General features: G+C 50.5%; 3 long non-coding RNA genes across 6 annotated transcripts in view; 1 reads left to right on the top strand and 2 right to left on the bottom strand.

Moving 5' to 3' along the window:
• LOC140602570 (uncharacterized) overlaps window positions 1-9,481 on the bottom strand; it is a 44,478-nt gene extending 34,997 nt beyond the window's left edge. The window contains exon 1 of the long non-coding RNA XR_012005506.1: window positions 9,014-9,481. This is a non-coding gene — a long non-coding RNA (uncharacterized lncRNA). The remainder of the gene's footprint in view (window positions 1-9,013) is intronic.
• LOC140602138 (uncharacterized) lies at window positions 6,888-7,449 on the bottom strand. Its single transcript, XR_012005130.1, has 2 exons — window positions 7,330-7,449; window positions 6,888-7,008 (listed from the first exon to the last, which is right to left on the bottom strand). It is a non-coding gene; the product is annotated as an uncharacterized lncRNA (long non-coding RNA).
• LOC140602567 (uncharacterized) lies at window positions 7,921-18,977 on the top strand. 4 transcript variants are annotated; one of them, XR_012005502.1, is made up of 5 exons: window positions 7,921-8,194; window positions 8,995-9,066; window positions 9,451-9,672; window positions 9,834-10,828; window positions 17,632-18,977. It is a non-coding gene; the product is annotated as an uncharacterized lncRNA (long non-coding RNA). The 4 variants fall into 4 exon arrangements; XR_012005501.1 differs by having other exon boundaries at window positions 9,451-9,664; XR_012005499.1 differs by having other exon boundaries at window positions 7,923-8,194; window positions 9,877-10,828.
• Window positions 18,978-19,241: the final 264 nt, after the last annotated feature.

The raw sequence follows: 19,241 nt of genomic DNA on the forward strand, positions 1-19,241 counted from the left end.
AAGGAGGCTGTGGTTCAAGGAGAACCCCATTGGAAGTAATGAGGTCACAGAAAGTCTCATACACATATTTAAGGGGCTTGACCTTTATCATGAGGTGAAAGGGGAGCTGGGGGAGAGTTCTCTGGACATGACAAGGAGCCAACAACATCCCTGAATCTTCTAAGTGAAAATGAAATCAAAGAATCAGGTACATTAACCAAGGTGCTTCTCCTTGTTCTTTCTACAAAGGCTGATGGGAAAAGCAGATGTTACCTTAGGTCCCATTTTGGGGCAGAGACAGGTATTGTCATAGTGATGGGACCCTGCATCCAAGCCACCCAAAACTTACCCCACAGCCCCACCTATGTTCTCCCCTGCTCCCTCTGGCTCCCTCAAACTCCACTTGGACATAATTGAACATGCTGCATCCCTGAGGATGAGGAAATATAGGGTCCTAGAGTTTGGACCTAAGTCCTTCTTCCAGCTGCTTCGGGCACGTAGAGACAGATGTCCATAGTGAGTACCACATATCAGAGCACCAGTCATATAAATCATTTCTTAATTCATCTAATAAATATGTATTGATACCTATGTTCAATCAGGACTTGATCACAAGAGATACATAAAGGAGCGCCTGGGTGGCTTGGTCAGTTGGACATCCAACTCTTGCTTTCAGCTCAGGTCATGATCTCAGGGTCATGGGATCGAGCCTCAGGTTGGGCTCAGCATGCTGGGTGGGGAATCTGCTTGAGATTCTCTCTCTCCCTCTCCTTTTGCCCCTTTCCCACCCCCACCCCCACTTGCACATGCACAAGCTCTCTCTCAAATAAAAAATAAATATTTTTTGTAAGATTTATTTATTTATCTATTCATGAGAGACACACAGAGACAGGCAGAGGCACAGGCAGAGGGAAAAGCAGGCTCCTCACAGGGAGCCCGATGTGGGACTCGATCCCAGAACTCCAGGATCACGCCCTGAGACAAAGGCAGACACTCAATCACTGAGCCACCCAGGCAGCCCAAAAATAAATAAATCTTTTTTAAAAAAGAAGCAGAAGATACATAGAATAAGGAATTTATTTTAAGGATTTGACCTTACGCAATCATGGAAGCTGGTTAGATATTCTGCATGCTTCCATGTCTGGTCTAGAACCTGAAGGCCACAGGGCAGGCAGTGAGGGGGCGAAGCTACTGTGAGTTAGGAGAAAGAAGGACAACTAGCGCCACGAGGATTGTCAGCACCCTAAGCATCTGACGTCAGTGACCGGATGTCCTCTAAGAAAAGCTGGTGCTTCTCCACACGAAGCACCACACGCAGCAGGTCCAGGAGTCAGGGACGCTGAAGCAGGAGATGGGGCAAGAGCTGGAGGAGCCCTGGAGCCCACAAAGCCCAGCCAGCAGAGAAGTGAGAGAGCGTGAGCTTGGACCCTGCACGCACGCACAAAATATGGCTGCTGCTTCACTACCACCTTCCACATCTCAACCAAAGTATCTCCTAATCTATAACCATGCAGGGAAGGGAATTCTGGGAAATGGGGCTTCAGCATAGTTAAGCTGTCGTGATTGAGAACCACCAAAGCAGCTGGGTGCCTAGCAGGAACCAGTCAGTGGAGACCAGCAGTGAGAAATCAGAATCCCTGCCATCATGTGGCTTCACCTGGGGACAAAGACAGATCATTTTTAAAATGCCACAGTCTAGGGGGTCGCTGAGTGGCTCAGTGGTTTAGCGCCTGCCTTTGGCCCAGGGCGTGATCCTGGAGTCCCAGGATCGAGTCCCGCGTCGGGCTCCTGGCATGGAGCCTGCTTCTCCCTCCTCCTGTGTCTCTGCCTCTCTCTCTCTATCATGAATAAATAAATAAATAAATAAATCGGGATCCCTGGGTGGCGCAGCGGTTTAGCGCCTGCCTTTGGCCCAGGGCGCGATCCTGGAGACCCAGGATCGAATCCCACATCGGGCTCCCGGTGCATGGAACCTGCTTCTCCCTCTGCCTATGTCTCTGCCTCTCTCTCTCTCTCTCTCTCTATCTCTGTGTGACTATCATAAATAAATTTAAAAAAAAATTAAAAAAAAAATAATAAATAAATAAATAAATCTTTAAAAAATAATAAATAAATAAATAAATAAATAAATAAATAAATAAATAAATAAATAAATAAATAAATAAAATGCCACAGTCTGATCACTGTTATGGCAGGAGACATTTAGTTATGACAGTCCACCAATGAGAAGCAGTGAATTCATTAGGATTATGTTCAGACTCAAAACAAGAGTGGCTTAAGCAGAGTAAAGTTTCTCTTTGGCTTCAAGAACAGACTGATATGATGGATCCTAGGTTGTCAGCGACCCAATTCCTTCTGTCCGGTTGTGATACCATGTGTGGTTTCATTCTCCTGCTGTCACTTCATGATCCTAGATGTCTGATGACTAGTGCTATCGCTCCTCGGTCGTAATGCCAACCATCAGAGAGGATGGTGGGGAAAGGATGCATCTGCCCACTCCTTTTCAGGACACTTCCAGGTAGTTCCACACAGAACTGCAGTTATTGGCCAGAACTCCGTGACACGGCCACCACTAGCCACAGGAGAGACTAGAAACAGTAGTCTATTCTTGCTGGCCACGTGCTCAACTAAAATTTGGAGGTTCTATGACTCCTAAATAGGGAAAAAAGTAGATGCCGTGGGTCAGTCTGCAACCTCTACTTCAGGTGACATTCAATAGTGGTTATTATCTCAGAGTCTAGAATCAGACATCCCTGAATTTCATTCCTAACCCTGCCACTTCCTAGCTGTGTGGTGTTGAACCTTCACTGAGACTCCACTTTTCTGGGTCCATGAGATCATCATCAGTATACACCAGGCACTGCCCTGAACACTTTCTGTGGATTGTTATCCTTAATCTTTACAAAGAGATGAGTTAAGTAGTGCTATTATCCCCATTTTACAGATGAGACATGGAGGCTCCGAGAACTGAAAGAACTTGCCTGGGGTTGTGTTCATTCATAAACACGTACTTAGTGGTGCCGATGGGTTCCAGGCTCTGCAGATGCAGGGCGAGGTCAGGAGGGCCCCGCTCTACCAGAGCTCCTAGATGGGGGAAGTGGAGCCTCCTCCCGGAGCTCCCAGCCTGTGCACACAACTGTTTCAAGATCATCTCCCTGGCCCAAAGTTAGCACGGATTGTTCACAGAGTGGGCAAGAGGCTGGGGCGAGGAGAAGCCAGTCAAGTGACAGGTCACTCCGCAGCAGCGCCCGGCCGGACTGGAAACGGCAGCAGTGGCAGTCACCTGCCTGCCGTACATCAGCTTGGACTCATGGTCACAGAGCACAGGCCCCATGGCATAAGGGCCCCCTTTTGTAAAGGACACTGAAATCACCTGCCCAAGGTAACACAGGAAGTACCCAGAAGGCCGAGCCATAGGTGTGGGAATGCCTAGTCCGTGTGACAGGGACGTGGGCACGGAGGCCGTTACAGGTTTGATTTCTTCCAGCAGGCAGCAGACAGCCCACCTCAGGGGTGGATAACGTCCAGTGCGAACTAGGGGGGCTTTGGATAAAAATTCAAACATTGGAGTCTGACTTCTGAGGCCGTCCCCCAGGGGACTGGCTGGGGCCCTCCCAGCCACAGGCCTCAATTCGCCCATGAGTGGCTAGCTGGCCCCTGGGTAGCCATGAGAAGCTGGTATAAGACTGTCACCTGCCAGTTCTCAGGCTCCCCCTCTGCAGAGCACCTCTGTCACCTCCGTCCCAGTACTGGGCAGAAAAAGACAGGCCACATCCCAAAGTAGGACTTGCACTCGGCCCGACAACAGTTCTCTGCCAGGAGGGGCCAGGAGACAGAGGGGGACCAGCCCGTCCGACCTGGTGTTCCTACCCTGGCCTTGGATTCCTCACAGGGAGGAAGTCTCAGAGCAGTTGCGACAAGTACGTGAGCCCATCTCCATAAAGTGCCAGACACAGTACCGGCCACACAAAATGCCCTCCGTAAATGGGAGCTCTCCTCTTCCCCTTGCTTGGTCCAAGAGAAAAGTCTAGAATGGGCATTATTCAGCGGCAGAGCGTGCCCAGAACTGGAGCTCAGCCACCTCTGTCGTCCCACAATGGTTGAAGCCAGAGAGAAGGGACTTTTCCAAGCCCACAGACCCAACCAGGCCTAGCATTTGAGAGCTCCGACGCCTAGTGGGGGACCCCTGTCCCAGCCATGACGCTCTGGTTAGTGCTGGGGGGCCGGGGCCTGAGTTGGTCACGTTGGTTCAAGAAAGCCACCCAGCCACATCCCCATCACATCTCCAGCGCCTGTTGCTTTGAGGAGCAACTGTGTTATTTGTGATTGCTGACATTCGCCCCCTCCCGGAGCTCCCACCCCTTTCCTGTTTGGCCCTCGAATTGGAAAGGGCTGTAAACAGGCAGGCGGGCTCCTCGCCCCCAGGGCGGGCCTGTCAGCCAGCCAAGGGAAAGGTGGGCCCAGGAGACCCCCTACCCCCACCGCCCCACGCAGCCCAGCTGAGGAGCTTGTAAAGATAGGATTTGTTTGTTTTTTTGGATCTGGCTCAGGATCTGGCTGAGGCCGGGCCCTTTGGGGAAAAGCAACTTTTAAATAAATGCTTCAAGATTGTGCAAACATTTCAGTAGTATTGGAGGCCTGGCGTTCTGGGTCAGAGAGGGAAAAAAATACCCGTCAATCACTCTAGAGATGAAAACCTGATAGAGCGGTTGGCGAGGGCTGGGGCTTGGGTTGCAAATCTCAGCTGTGGCTGGCTGGGACCAAACTACACTTAAGCCCTCTCTCAAAAAATCATTTGCATGTTAATCAATAGAGCAGCCCTGCTTGACAGGCCCAGGGAACAGGGAAGCCAGCCGCTAGCAATCTGATCCGGGTGAAGCCTGCAGAAGGGACCGCCTCCCACGCACACAGGACTGGATCTGGGCCTGGCTCTGCCACTGCGAGCTCTGGCCCCCCGCTGTTACTTAGCTGTCCTTGGCCTCAGTGTTCTCATGGGTAAAATGGGGCTGTAACATCAATCCCATAAAGACGTCGTGAGAATTCAGTAAAAGACTGATTGCGACATAAAACCTGGCCCAAAGCAAGAGCTCGGTGATAAATCATGACGATATTACGCGCTGCCATTTTTTGCACTCTTTCTGTGAGTGGGGACTTGCACACATCTTCAGTGATCCTCCAAGCCCGCCCTGCATGGCCAGCCATTCACGAGCTCTCTCTGGACCCAGAGTGGGGCTCAGCCCCGCTCTCAGGGGCTCATGGTCTTGGGACAGGGATCTCAGAGAGACAGACTGCAGGCTGGACCAGAGAGACGTGCACGTGCATGGAACCTTCTAAAAGAGGGTTCTGAGCAGAGTCTGGCCAGCTTCTGTGGACAGGGGAGATCTGACCCAGGTCTTATAAAGGATGAGTAAACGTCCACAGGTGGGCATCGGGGAAAAGCATTCCAGATGGAAACCAGCTTAAGCAAAGGCTCAGAAATAAGCCTTGCGCACAGAAAGTTAGGATGTAGGGAAGAGGGTCATTCGTGACACAACACTGCCAAAGTTAGGTCAACCGTAAAGAACTCTGCGGTGAGAGGGTCCGACCGGCTCCCTGGGCCAAGGGAGCACCTCCTCCAGCCTCCTGGGCATGCCTCCTAGCAGCTGTGTGTCTGTCTGTGTCTATACATCCTTATCACCCCGTCCCCCCGCCTCAAGGGGCCCCTGGAGATAAAAGAGTTTAGAGAGGGGTAGAGTGAACCACCAACCCTGAGTGCCATTATTTTACATGTGCACACCCAGACATGCACATCCACACGTGTGCACATGTGCACCCAAATGCGCAGATGCACAGGCTCAGGGATTAGAGTTCAAATCCCAGCTTCTCTGTTTAAGGCTCCCTAACCCCAAGCAATGCACATATACAAGTCATAGAAAGTGCCAGGACGATGCCTGGCCCGTGGTAGGCACACCCGTACAGTTCCCACCCGACACATCCACCATCTAAAACTGTTTCTAGGGATCCCTGGGTGGTGCAGCTGTTTAGCGCCTGCCTTTGGCCCAGGGCGCGATCCTGGAGACCCAGGATCGAATCCCACATCAGGCTCCCGGTGCATGGAGCCTGCTTCTCCCTCTGCCTGTGTCTCTGCCTCTCTCTCTCTCTCTCTGTGACTATCATAAAAAAAAAAAAAATTAAAAAAAAATTAAAAAAAAAATTAAAACTGTTTCTACTTCAAGAAGAAATTAACACCCAGTCGGGTCAATTCATGAGATGATGTGGCCCAGGAATCAGGACCCCTGCCCCCTCGTCAGACAAATAGGGAAACTGAGGCTCAGAGACGGAAGAGCCTATCCAGCTTGGAAATGGCAGGTGGGGTGAGGAGAAGCCCAGGAGGGCTCAGAGAGAAGCCTTCCTGGGGTGCCCGGGACTGTGCTGAGGTGCCCAGAGCAAGCAGGACTCCAAAGGTGGGCCCCCTGCAGGAGGGCACTTCATGCAGCAGGAGTGGAGTGAACAAGCGGCGCAGAGCTATTCCTGGTAATGACCTTGCAGAGAGATGAGCCCCCTAGTTCACAGGGGCTGTGCTAGAGAGGGAGACAGAGCTGGGGAAGTTGGGGCAGGTCCCTGGGCCTGGGGGAAGTGGGGGCAGGTCCCTGGGCCCTCCTGGGGGAGGCAGGTCCCTGGGCCCTGCTGGGGGTGGGTGGGGGCAGGTCTCTGGGCCTGGGGGAGGACCCTGCTGGGGGAGGCCCTGCACAGCCTGTTTGGGAAGCTGGACATCCTGAGAGCAGCAGAGCCCTGAGCCAACCAGCAGGATTGGGGGGCATTTTAAGAGTCCTGAGGGCTTAGGAGCAAGACTGGAAACTTGCCCCTGGCCATGCAGGGGTGGGGGTGGGGGTGGAGAGAGTGGGTGGTTATGAGAGAGACTCTGAGGAGATAGAAGACTCCTCCAGGAGCCTTTATTTTCTGGAAAAGAAAAGAGAGATGGAGACGGAGGAGTCACAGAAGAGCTGCTTTTTGGTCTGAGTTTGTCGCCTTTCCTTCAAGGGCCTGTGGCTACAGAATTTCCAAGAGAGAGTACTCAGAACAGGGGCCTTCTGGGCCCGGCCTCCCCAGCAGCCAGAGTGCCCCACCTCCCCGGGCCCACACCACCTCCTGTCCCCATGAGCCTGCCCACTCTCTGCTCCATCCCAGTGAGGAAGACAAAAGCCTCAGACCCAGGCCAGGTGGCCTATATAACATGGGATGGAGAGGAAAGCCCAATTTTGGGGGCAGGTGGGGGGAGCCACGGGTAGTGGCCCAACTTTATGTCCTTCCCCATTTCTTCCTGTCTCCATCTGGTTCTGCGCCCGCCCGCGGCTATCCTCAGCTTCTCACTGTGTGCCTTGGAGCCAGTCTGTCACCTCTGTGACCCTCAGTCTCCTCCTCTGTAAAGGGAAGGTAACAGAACTTCAGCAGCAAGGCGGATGAAATTGTTGGCAGGTGCTGCGGCCGGAGGGGCTGCTCAAAGGGCATCAGCTCCTTTGTCACAATAAAGAATTCCATTTTTTCCATATATGGGATGCTGCCCTTTCCTATTTACAAATCCACTTCATTTGTTTCAGCACAGCAACCCCTTAAGTATTAGGAGGCAAGGGGATCACAGGGACAGCCAGGGCCAAAGCAGGATTTGAACCCCCAGCTGGCTGCTGGCTCTCCAGCCAGGCACTGGCTCTGCCTCTGGCCTGCGGAATCTGTCTCCTTCTCCCGCATCCCGCTGTGACCTCCTCCCTCCCTAGTTTCCGCCAGGACCGCCCCCTCCCAAGCCCCGCTGCTCCCTTCTCCTCCTCCCCTCCTCCTCTTACCCCTCCTCCTTCTCCCTCCTCCCTTCCCCTCCTCCCTCTCCTCCCTCCCCATCCTTCCTCCCCATCCTCCCTCCTCCCCCCTTCCCGTCCTCCCTCCTCTGCTCCTCCCTTCCTCGCCCTCCTCCCCCTCTCCTCCCCCTCCTCCCCCACGCGTCTTCCCCTCCCCTTCCTCCTCGGCGCCGCCCCCTCCTCCTCGCGGTCCGCGGAGCCCAAATACGCGACACCTGGAGCAATAGCAGCCGCCCGCGGCCTGGGCCTCATTACGGCCGGCCCTTATCGCGGCGTGCATCACATTATTTCATTTCAAAGAATCCGCAGAGAAACCCGTCCCCGGCCGACAACAGAAAGTAAAAACACAGCTGACTCCCATTAGGGCCCTCTCACGGGCTCCGCGTGAGGTAATGAAATATGGAAGCGGTGAGATATGTAATGCTTTATTAAGCGGTCTCAGCTACAACGGCGTGCATGCCAATTACGCCTGCAGGCTACCGCCCGCCCCCGGCCCGGACCACCCAGCGCGCGCCCGGCCCGCGCCCCGGCCGCTGGGGGGGAGGGAGGAGGGAGGAGGGGCGGGGGAGCAGGGGATGGAGGGGAGGGGGAGCAGGGGAGGGGAGCAGGGGAGGAGGGATGGGGGAGCGGGGAGCGCCAGCGGCTCCCGAGAAGGGGAGGACAATGAGCAAGGAGAGGAGCCCGCGGGGCAGGGAGGAAGAGCACCGGGGAAGAGGAGGGGCAGTGGCCCCTGCCCAGCGCCACCTCTGGGTCCGGGCAAGTTAGCAGAGGCGACATTTGGGCCGCGGGAGCAAAACCCAGATGGGGAAGGGAGTGGCCAAACACGGAGGCTCAGAGAGGGAAAGACACTTGCGAGGGCCCCACAGACCCATCGAGGGCAGCCCGGCCCCCTCTTTCCCAAACTAGATGGTTTCCCCTCCGCCAACCGGCCTCCTCCTTTCCTCTAAAGCGGCCTAAAGGGCAGAGTGCCCACGGTACTGTGCGGATTTCTCACCTCTGACCCTCTAAGGCTCTGAGCCCTCTGTGCCCTCTAGCTGGCCCTCCACGTCTGCCAACCTTTGCCCAGTTTTCGGACTCTGGCCCTGGCGGGGCTGCGCAGCCTCCCTGAGAACCCACCGCCTCCTGGGTGCAGAGCGCAGCCCGCGAGCCCTCTGCCCCACAGCCGCCCACACTGTCCCTCCTCCAACAGGCGATTCCCAGGTACCCACCTGGTGCCAAGGGGCGTACGTGCTAAGGTCCCTGCGCAGAAAAGGCCGGCAAGGTAATCGGACCCCCATCAGGAAGCTCTGGGACAGGCTCAGCTGCAGAGAGGGAAGTGAAAATGACTGGCTAATATGGAATTTGGGATTATCTGGGGATTTGCATTATCCATTCCAGGAGTTCTCAGCCGTATTACTACCTCAATACAAACAAGCAATGGTTCACTGCCTCAGGAGGGGGGTTGCTGGCGCAGATAACCTGGGCTGAGGCGTGCTGCGCAAACCCTGGTTCAGGCTCAGGGCCCGTGCCTCTCCCGGATGCCCAGGCCGGCATTGCAAAAGGCCAGGGGAGTTGGAGAGCTGTATTTTGGAGAGGTCATCTAGAATTACACCGAGTCTCTTAAAAGAAAGTCATTTGCAAACCTGGGTTCTTTCATTAATTTTAGCAGCAAATTCCTTGTGAATCCAGCAGGCAGAGATTCCCAAGATCTGAGGAGAGCATGCCCTCAGGGCCCCCCACCTCCCACTGGGCCTCCCCTTCTGTCAGGCCCCCTCTCCTGATCTTCTCAGATGCCTGCTGCCCTCCTGCTACCTACCTCTCTCTACCAGGAGAGAGGTCAGACACTGACGAATACTGATGCAGCACTTACCTCATGCCAGGTACTACTGTAAGTTGCAGATCTATATAAATACATCCTATATATGATGATGGTATTGTCTATAATGCAATATATTATAGATAATGTAAAATGGGATATATATTTCATTAATATTAGAAACATTAGTAAAATAATATATAAATATGTACTTATACATCATGTTCACTTAGTCTTGACAAGAACCCCTTAAGGTCAGCGCTCACCATTTTGCAGATGAGGAAGCTGGACCACAGAGAAGTGAGCTGACTTGTCCAAGGTCAACAGCTAGTGAGTGGCAGTAACCCAGAAGGTTCGATGCCTAACTCCACACCGTTGATCACTGTACAATCTGAACCTCACAGGGAGGAAGCAGGAACAGGGGGCAGCTAACAGCTAACGGGACACAACTGAGAGCACTCAGATTTCTGCAGAAGCCTATGGAGCTGCTCTTTACACATGGATTTGATCCTCCCAACACTGTTGTGAGGCAGGTCTGGGGGCCTCATTTTAACAGCCGAGTGAACTGAACCCCAGAGGAGAAAGGCCTCTGCATTTCAGCAAGTTTCTCCAGCAAGTCCGTACAGAGCTGAGGTTAGAACCGAGGCCTGAGTACCCCAAGCCGGTGGGCTTCCACCTTCCTGACCACCCACCACCGCCAAAGAGCGTTTTCAGAAGGCCGGAAGGACTCACGTGCCTAAAGGACAAAGCTCGGGCACTAACGTATGAATGAGAAGCATGTTCTTTTTTTTTTTTTACATCAGACTTTCTAACATCCCTAAAATCTCCTCCTGCCCCCACTGATCCTGTGTCTTTGCCCCAAAAACATCTTACCCATTCAGCAAAGTTGAACCGAGCTCCTACTCTGCCCTGTGGGGTCCCGGGGCAACAAATGTGACCCGCTCCTGCTCCCCAGCCTGGAAGAGCTCACAACCGGGCAGGGAAAGCGGATGCTGCACCAGTAATAGGAGGGAAGGTAAAGCTTGCTGGAGATGCCTGTTAATCCAGAGAATCAGGTCTGCCCAAAGGTCTCCGCGAACGTGATGTTGGTGCAGAGCCTCGCAGGGCCAGTATGAGGATTTATCTCAGAGGCAGAAGCACCAAGAAACCCACCCATGGAATATGGAACTCCTTCAAGGACCTGCTAATGCTTCTAGGGCCCACTGAGAAGGATCCATGTTAGCTAGAGGTGAGTCCTAAAGAGCACTGGAGATTTTGTTAAATTATTGAAATCAGTGGGAAGGCAGAGGACTCCGGCATTTCTTAATAATTATTTTTCTTTTAAATCTTGCTCCCAAAAGAATTTCTCCAAGTTATTCATACTGTCTTAAAACAGAAAGGTCCAGGGGCAGGTGGGTGGCTAAGTGGTTAAGGGTCTGCCTTTGGCTCAGATCGTGATCCCCGGGGTCCTGGGATCAAGTCCTGTATCGGGCTCCCTACATGGAGCCTGCTTCTCCCTCTGCCTGTGTCTCTGCCTCTCTCATGAATAAAAAAATAATAATAATAAAAAGGTCTAGACCTCCGTTTTCATCAGGTGACATTACTCCTATTTTATAGATGTTGCCCTAAAAACCTGACCTCAGACAGGAAAAAAAAAAAATGATCTTCATTTATTGAGAACTTAACATGTGCCAGGTACTGTACTAAGCAATTATATACATTTCCCTCATTTGGTCCTCAAAAATATTGTGAAATATTTTCCTAAAATTTTCTAACTTCTTTCACATTTCATATCTTTGGACATGCTCTTGTGCCCTATGAGTATTCCTTATTCTCCGCCCGCTGTACTCTTTAGTGTTCAGACTAAGAGGTTTCAGATAAGAAAGCCAACAACACAGTGGTTCAAAGAGGGTAGCAGTTTATGTCTCTCTCAGGTGATAGTTTGGACACAGGCATGTGATCCAAGGTGAATGGGATAGCTATGCTCCCCCAGGTCATCCAGGGACCCAGGTTCCTTTTTTTTATTTTATTCAGTGACCAACTTCACAAAAATCTTAATTATTTTTTATTTAAATTCTGTTCATCAACATGTAGTGTATTACTAGTTTCAGAGGTAGAGTTCAGTGATTCATCAGTTGCACACAACGTCTTAATGGAGTTATAATTGACATATAACATATTAGTTTCAGGTGTGCAACATAAGGATTCACCATTTATATATTGCAAAATGATCACTACAATAAATATAGTTAACACCTGTTGCCATCCATAGTTACAAAAAAATTTTTCCTTGTGATGAGAACTTTTAAGATCGACTCTTAGCAACTTTCAAATATGCAATATGCCATTATTAACAATAGCCACCATGCTGTACCTTATATCACTGTGATTCATTTATTTTATAATCACAAGTTCGTACCTCCTAACTTAAGACAAAAAAGCTTTCAGCTTTTCACCACTGAATATCATGTTAGCTATGAGCTTCTCATACATGGCCTTTATCATGTTGAGATGTTTCCTGTATATCCCCTTTGTTGAGATTACTTATCATAAACGGATGTTGAATTTTGTCAGATACTTTCTCTGCATCTGCTGAGATGATGATAGGATTTTTATCACTCATTTTGTTAACGTGGTGTGTCACATTGATTTGTGGATGTTGAACCATCCTTGCATCTCTAGAATAAATCCCACCTGAGCATAGTATATGATCCTTTTAATATCTTGAATTTGGTTTGCAAATATGTTGTTGAGCATTTTTGCACCTACATTCGTCAGGGATATTGGCCTATAATTTTCTTTCCTTGGGGGCATCCTTCTGGTTTTGGTATCAGGATAATACTGGACTTGTAAAATGAGTTTAGAAGCATTCCCTCCTTCATAGTTTTTAGAGGAGTTTAAAAATGACTGATTCTTGGGTTGCCTGGGTGGCTCAGCAGTTAAGCATCTGCCTTCAGCTCAGGTCGTGATCCCGGGGTCCCGGGATCGAGTCCCACATTGGGCTCCCTGCGTGGAGCCTGCTTCTCCCTCTGCCTGTGTCTCTGCCTCTCTGTGTGTGTGTCTCTCATGAATAAATAAATCAAATCTTTTAAAAAATGACTAATTCTAATTCTTCTTTGAAAGTCTGGTAGAACTGACCAGGGAAGCCACCTGGCCCTGGAGTTTGGTTTGTTGGGGGATGTTTGATTACTGATTCATTCTTCTTTCTAGTAACCAGTCTGTTCAGATTTTCTCTTCTTCTTGATTCAGTCTTGGTAGACAGTATGTTTCCAGGCATTTCTGTCAGTTTCTTCCAGGTTGTCCAGTTTGTTGTTGTATAACTGTTCACTGTAGCCTCATATGATCCTTTGTGTTTCTGTGATATCAGTTATAACCTCTTTCATTTCTGATTATATTTATTTGAGTTCATTCTTTTTTCTTGGTGAGTTTCTCCCTGTATTTTGTTGCTCTGTTATCCCTTCATGGCCAAGCAAGTTCACCCACACTACATTCCCACCACAGGAAATGATGGCAAGCAATTTCACTTCCACTCACATTTAAGAAGTAGAAACTCAGTCCCATGGCTTCACTGGCTGCAAGGAAACATGGAAATCATCATCTCTAGCTAGGTGGCCATGTGTCTTGCTAAATCTGGGAGGGGTGTTCCTGTTGTTAAGAGGAAGAAGAGAAGTGCGGTGACTGGGTGGCTCACTCAGTTAAGCATCTAACTCTTATTTCGGCTCAAGTCATGATCTCTGGGTAGTGAGATCGAGCCCTGTGTGGAGCCTGCTGAAGATTCTCTCTCTCCCTCTCCCTCAGCCCCTCCCCATTCCAACTGGTGCATGTGCACTCATTCTTTCTCTCTCAGAAAAGAAAAGAACCAAACTAGGAAACAAGCAACAACCCTGCCATCCCTACTCCTCCTTTATTATCCAGCTGACCTGTCACCTCCTCGGCAAAGCCTGCCTGGATCCCTCACCAGGAAGAATTAACTGTCCCCTCTCCTGTGCTTTGCTGCTTTATACCTCTCAGTCTGCAGGCCTGTCTCCCCTCATCTGTAAATAATCACTATAAATAACGAGCGCTTGCTATGTCCTAGGCACTGTGCTAAGCAGGTTTTATTCATTAGTTCATTTAAATTTCCTATAACCCTGGGGATTTCCCCTTCTGTGAAATGGGTGTAAAAATGATACTGATCTTATAGGGATGCCATGAGGATTCAAACAACTGGTTTTGAGAGGGATACATGCTCAATAAATATAGCTACTACTCCTGGGTAAATATGAATTGATAAATGTGCCAGTGTAAGGGGTTGGTCCAGTAGAAATCATGCTCCCTGCCCCCCACAGCTCATAGTGGAGCTGTAGTACATTAACCTCATGCCAGGTTGTGTAGGCACCTGGAGATACACGTCAGAGGACACCTGGTAAGGTGGGAAGTGCTCTACAAATACAAAATGCCCAAGTCCTGGAAGGCACTACTTTAACCCTCTTTCCTCAGATGAGAAAGTTAACTACCCAAGACCACACAGCTACTTAAGTGCCAGAATCATGGCTCAAACCAGACTGATTTTAGTGGGTGATGGAGCAGTGACTGGCTCTATACGCCTGTGAGTCTCTGACACTTAATAGACCACGTGGAGAAAGTTCAGACTCTTAGGCCACTGGAGACACTACCACCACCTGGCAGCGGCTACAAGCATTGCAGGCATAGCCTCTCCCTCCTTCAAAGGAGGCAGAAGTCCCTCAAGTATCAATCCCGAATTGTTCTAATACATTAGGTATAATCAAGCCCTGCTCAAGACCTTTGGTTTTCTCTCTCGTATCAACAAGCTACACCAGGCCACTTCCACTGTTCTCAACCACTAGCACAGCCGAGATTTGTTCTTTACAGTTTAGAATTTCTGGGTTCAGAATGTACATTGCAAGAAGGGGTCCAGCCTCCAAGAGCAGGAGCAAGTCGTCAGACAGTTGTCACGTTGAAGCAATGTGACTTCAGGTGTGTGTTTTATGTTAATAACACAGACTTGGTTGTTAACTTAAATTTGGATCCCTAATTACTGTTGTAAATGAAAAAAAGATTTCATTGTGATGCACAAAACAAGTTAGCGTTTGTGCAGGACACGGCCCGCCATGCACCAGCCAGTGCCATGACTGGCAGTAAAAACTGCCCAGTCTTCCTGAATAGGTCAGAGAATCTCCCGTGTGGTGTGAGGTGGGTCTGACAAACTGATCCATCAAGTCCTATAACTTAGACACTAAGCACCTACCTGTCAAAGGCTTTTTTCTAACTTTCAAGAAAAAGCTGTTTAACCTCCCGCGGTATAGATGTGGTTAATGGAGAAATGAGGAGAACTGTGTGTTTATCCAAAGCAAAAATGCACATGAAATGCTAATATGCTTCGGTATGTCTTGAGATCATACTTTAATCTTAAAGAAATAAATTTCGTATGCCTGGGATGCAAAAAAGCAGCACTCCGACGTTCTGCATAATTGCTGATGACCTTCAGGGCTTCCACAGATGTAGATTTTCCAGTAAACCCTCAGACCCTGACTGTGATCCTGAAGGCAAAGTGAGCAATTGTGGGAACAACTGCATGTTATCAGTTATCTTTCTCGATTATGTACCTGCAGTATGGCGACTCTCCCCCCACCCCAATAATTAGGTCAACGAGGCATCTCACATGTCACCTCTTACTACCAGGAAACTCCAGTTTTCACTTGACACAAAGCTGCTCATTAGAGATGGGGGGTTACATGTGTCATTAGCACCTGTTGGGGCGCAACACCCTTTCCCAGCATTAGGTTCTCCCACCGTGACCTAATAATTGTAGCACTATCAACAGCATTCACGAATATTGGTACAGCACCTAACAGTTTCCAAAGTACTCACACGTGTTTTCTCATGCCATCCTCACAACCACTCCATAAGATGCCCCCTCTTTACTGATGAGGAAAGAGGGCTCAGAGAGATGACCTGACCTGGCTAAGGTCACACAGCATCACTTAAGACCCTCCTCCTCCTCCTCTCTGTCTCCCTCTCTGTCTCTCCTCCTCCTTCCCTCCCTCCCCTCTCCCTCCTCTCCTGGTTTCTTAGTGCCTGAAGATGAATGATTTTTTTTTTCCTAATGGCCAGCCTCTCTCTCTTCTCTGAGGACAGACACAGGCAAGGAAGGCGGCAATGGAGGAACAGAGGGCGGCAATGAGAAGGCACCTTGGCCTTTGTCGCCCCCTAGAGTCTGTTCATTTTGCCCAAACCTCCTGCCCCAGACTGATCCCCTTCGGCGCCAACCAGCAATCCCAGAGCAGGGATTCCTGGGGGAGAACCCAGCCAGGGACCAGTCTCCACAAATCCTGCCTGTGTGTCTGTGAAAAAGAACAAGTTAAATAGAAAGTTCTGGGCACCCTGATAGGGAAAGTAAACTAACACCAAACTTGGAATTCCTTGACCTGGGTTTGAGTCCTGGCTCTTCCAGTTACCAGCTTTATGACTTCGGACCACTTGATCTCTCCGAACCTCCATGCCTCCCCGGTGAGGTAGATTTCCTCGCGAGGGCTGCTGTTAGCGATGAATTAGAGCCGTGATGGGGAGGCCACCTGCCGCATAGCAAGTGCTCAATAAATGTGGATTCAGACTCAGAGGTTAAGAGCGAGGAAGTGGAGAAGGATGGGGTATTCAGGGCAGTGGGAGCTCGCACATGAGCCTCGCATTCTGTAATTGCAAAAAGTGGCCACAGATTCCTCCCCAGGCATCAAGGGATGGAGCCTGTTTCCTCACCCCTTGAGTCCGGGCTGGCTCCGCAACGTGCTTTGGCCAATGGGTTGTTAGCAAACATGATGCAAGCAGAGCACCACATGGGGGCTTGACTCCTCTTGCTCCCACCATATGAAGAATCCAGGCTGGCCTCCTAAATGATGAGACATGTGACTAGGTGCCACTGTGGCCTCAGGCCTCAGCCAGCCACCAGGCCACCCCTGCCATCTGATCCCAGACGCAGAAGCGTTTTAGTAACCTATAGCTGCATAACAAATCATCCCCCAAGCAGCTTGAAACAACATTTCTTATCCCACTCAGTTTCTGAGGTCCAGGACACTGGGAGACGCTCAGCTAGAATGGGAGTCTGGGGGCTGGCAAGAGCAGGGGGAAACTGAGTCAACGCCCACCACACCCTGCCTCTACTACAGGCCGCATGCTGCAGCCGCCGCTCCACACACGTGCAAGCCTGCTTCCCCCACCCAGAAAACTGAACATCAGGACCCGGAGGGTCCTCGGCAGTGAGCCTCCCCAGCCCCTCATTAAACATCGGGGAAGCTTGCCCAAAGTCACACCAGGAACCCGCAGCAGCAACAAGATTAAACCTGGCACCCCTGCTCCCTGCCCTGGGCTTGTTCCCTTGCAGTGTATAAAGAGCACGTTGCAGCCCTGGTGACACTTCTGTTTGGAATCGAATATATTTTTAAGTTAGGCATGCCTCGTTTCGGTGCGCTTTGCTTTATTGCGCTTTGCGGACACTGCATGTTGTACAAATTGAACGTTTGTGGCGACCCTGCACCGAGCAAGTCTACCAATGCCGTTTTTCCAACAGCCTTTGTTCACTTCTCATCTCTGTGTCACATTTTGGAAGTTCTCAATATTTCAAATTTTTCCATTATGATTATATTTGCCATGGTGATCTGTGACCAGTGATTGTAACCTGCTGAAAGCTCAGATGGTGGCTAGCATTTTTTAGCAATGAAGTATTTTGGGGCACCTGAGTGGCTCAGTGGTTGGGCATCTGCCTTCAGCTCAGGTCATGATCCCGGGATCCTGGGATCGAGTCCCACGTCAGGCTCCCTACATGGAGCCTGCTTCTCCCTCTGCCTGTGTCTCTGCCTCTCTCTGTGTGTCTCTCATGAGTAAATAAGTAAAATCTTTTTTAAAAAATATTTTTCACTAAGGTACCTACATTGTATTTTAGACATAATGTTATTGCACACGTAACAGACTATAATATAGTGTAAACATAACTTTTATATGCACTATAGCCAAAAAATTCATTTGACTTGCTTTATTGTGATATTTGCTTAATTGCAGTGGTCTGGAAATGAATCCACAGCATCTCTGGAGTATGACCTGTTGCCCATCCTGGACTCAGAGGGCAGCCCCGGGCAACAAGGAAAAAGCTGCAAGAACAGGAAGGGAAGAGGTGAACTCATTACCTGGTCGCTGCCCCCAGCGCACCATCCTCTTACCCTTCTCTGCACCCCTGTCGCCCTCTCCCCACCCCCACCCAAGGGCTAGACCTCACTGAGGTGCCCGGGCCAGCCACACTTCCCAAGAGGCTCATGCCAATTAGAAAATATCCAAATCAGGGATGCCTGGGTGGCTCAGCGGTTGGGCATCTGCCTTCCACTCAGGGCCTGATCCTGGAGACCCGGGATAGAGTCCCATGTCGGGCTCCCTGCATGGAGCCTGCTTCTCCCTCTGCCTGTGTCTCTGCCCCTCTCTCTGTGTCTCTCATGAATAAATAAATAAAATCTTTTTTAAAAAAAAGAAAGAAAGAAGAAAGAAAGAAAGAAAGAAAGAAAGAAAGAAAGAAAGAAAGAAAGAAAGAAAGAAAGAAAGAAAGAAAGAAAATATCCAGATCAGAACCTAGAACTAGCCAAGACCTAGTCCTAGAATCTTGGCGGTTCAGGACAAGAAGGAACATTCTCCTTGGCCATGCTCTCTCCGTGACAGGGGGCCGTGCAGCCTCTGCTTACTCACCTCCAGGGCCCAGGGACCCACTACCTCCTGAACTGGTTGGAAAGAGCTTTGGAGACTGATCTGCCTAATGCAATCTCTGTGGCAGACAGCTCTGCGACCTTTAATGTCATTTGGCCTTTCTACACCTCAAATTTCTCTTCAAATGGAGAATAATGCCTCCCAAGCAGGGTAATCGTGATAATTAAATATGTGCAAAGTTCCCAGAAAGTAGTTGGCACGTGACAATTTTTATTACATGGGCAGAAGGTGAGACCAAGAAGGAACCCAGGTGTGCCACCTCTCAGCAGTGCCTGCTTCCCACCTGAGCACCCATCCCAAGCAGTCAGGGCTGCAAAGGTTTAGGATCCCCTGAGGATTCACCCCGGATGTAGAAAATCAGAATTCACCCATCACCTGGGGGATGCAGACAGGCCCTAGGGCAGCAGGATATCAGACGGTGCGGAGGGAAAGCTCTCAGATGGCCAGGCTGGCCCTGGAATATTCAAGGGTGTTGGGAAGTAAAAGGAGGGAGAGAGAGATCCCATGTGTGCGGGGTGATGGGAGCTGCGGCAGGAAGCCGGTCCCACGGGCACAGAGAAGATGCCACGGCCCCGGGGGGTGCGGGAGGGAAGTTAAGACACAGATACCTCCTCAGCCCAGCTGTGAAAAGTTCAATACAGGCCGCTCCGCCTTGCTTTTTCTTCCACATCCTGGGTACTCTGCATCTCTGGGGGCGGGAGGGCTGGCCCAAGTCAGGGACGCTGCCACACTGGGACATCAGAGCGGCACAGGCCACCTGGAGGGAGGATCCGACACCGGGGAGCACCTGGCAGCGCGCAGATCATGTGCCACAAAGCAAAACAAATCTGCAGGCAAATCACTGAGTGTGAGAAGTTGCTAGAGGGCAAGGGACAGGAAACGGCCGTCCACTACCCTCTCCCACGGCCATTCACATACCA

This window comes from Canis lupus, chromosome 13, assembly GCF_048164855.1.
Source record: "Canis lupus baileyi chromosome 13, mCanLup2.hap1, whole genome shotgun sequence".
NCBI lineage: Eukaryota > Metazoa > Chordata > Mammalia > Carnivora > Canidae > Canis > Canis lupus.